Source organism: Eucalyptus grandis, chromosome 8, assembly GCF_016545825.1.
Source record: "Eucalyptus grandis isolate ANBG69807.140 chromosome 8, ASM1654582v1, whole genome shotgun sequence".
In the NCBI taxonomy this organism is placed as follows: Eukaryota; Viridiplantae; Streptophyta; class Magnoliopsida; order Myrtales; family Myrtaceae; genus Eucalyptus; species Eucalyptus grandis.
Genome location: NC_052619.1, coordinates 28,578,929 through 28,580,871, shown reverse-complemented (window position 1 = coordinate 28,580,871; position 1,943 = coordinate 28,578,929).

Here is a 1,943-nt window from a genome sequence, read left to right as displayed (position 1 = left end):
TTTGCTGTTTTGCTCTTCTTCCTTTTATTATCTTCCCTCCCTAGAGCACGTGACTTTGGGATTTGCTGCAGGTGGAGATATCTGCAAAATAGAAGCACATGAAAGTCGCTAACTCGGTTGGGCAGCGAGATCTTCGTCACGGACAAGGGGCAATCCGTGACAGCTCCTCGGCTCGTGAAAGTAATAGGGACACGACGGATTTAGGCAGACAATGGCGAGTCAAGCAGCGTTCACCGGTAGAAGATTGGCAGTAGCGTCGTTGATGCTCATGGCATCAAGCTGGGTTCCGGCGAGCGGTGGCGACAGCGCTGCGGGCAGTGATGTGAGCACCGGTTTGGACGAGTAACGGCAGCCGCGAATGATGGGCTACGGGCGTCGGCTTCGCGTTCTCTCTATGGACGCTCTCTCAGAATTGTGGCCCTTCCTCATTCTTCATTTGCGAAAGGTCCTTTATAGGAAGATAGGAAGAGGGTTTGAACTATCAAGGAAAGAAAACAAATTTCGTTTCCTCTTCTGGACACTTGGAATCTTCCTAGTACGCTATTTCTTGTCTTAAGACAAAAATGTATTCACTGAATATATGATCCATGCCTTGCTCAAAAAAAAAAAAAAAAAAAAAAAGAATATATGATCCACGCCGACCAATCTTCTCCTAGTATCATTTCTTTGTATAGAGATATTCAAAGAGACGATCTGTGCAGACCTTCCTTCCTCTTGAATAATAAATATTGTCAAAAGGATATATTGCCGGAATAATGAGATCAAATTTACCCCCACGCAAGACAATACTCTTTCGTCAAAATCCTTTTCTGCCTTATTTTCTTTAGCAGAGATATTTGGTCAATCTTTGGATGACTTGACCGAATTTTCAATGGCTAAATATATGTTCTCTGGGACGAGCCATTCAAGTGCAGTGATGCTCCTCCTGCCTATTTTCTTTAAACAAATTTTTTCTTTCCTTTCCATTCTTTCATATTGACGAAATCAATAGGATATGTCAATATCATTCCCGAGTTTAATAATGCGATATCCTCTTGATTACGCATGAGCTTCAAATATCCTATATGAAGCACTACGTGATTCTCATTCATGGGCTTGTCCGACTTCTCTTCATCGCAGGCTTAGTCAAACTAGCTAAATTAATTCAAATCCATCCACCTAATGAAAATGCAATTAATATAAACTATATAATAAACACTTTTAAAACTACATGCTATGCAACTTAATTATAATATTTTTGTTTAGGAATTAAAATTAATTCTTAATTTTTAATGCAATAAATAAATGATCAGGTCGTCAAAATTTAGGTGTCAACATTAGGTTTTACTAGATGCTCTGATTAACACACATGAATAGGTTTCTGTTGTTTGATCAAAGATGAAAGTTGATGTGTTTTTCTTATCTAGATGTTGCTGTGTTTGAATAAAAATGTGTGAGTTTGTGAAAAATACTTGTCTACCACCCCAAAATGTTGTTGTTCGCGTGAGATTCTATTGTTGGTCGTCAGATTAGCGTACAACGATGCCCTTGCAGTTATTGGACGATTCATGGCTACGAAAAGAACCGCACTATATATTATGGAAACAAGCAATCAAACAATAAAATAAAAAGATTAAGGAAATTAATCGGCCAATAAATTTACATGGTTTGGTTGGTGTAATCTACGTCCGCAAGGAAAGCATGACGCAATTTCATTATAGATCAAGTAATATAAGAGAGAATATAACCTTAATCAAGACACTCAAAACGCTCCAAGTATTTCTCACTCTCAATTACGCTCAGTAACTCAAATGGTGTTTATCCCTATAATTTCTCACAAAATATCTCCCAATCTCATAAAGAAATTGCGCAAATTTTAACACATGATTTAAACACACAGGATGTATTTCACGAGTACTAGCTCCTCTTAGATGCTATTTACAAAAGAAGATATTTCTTATGTA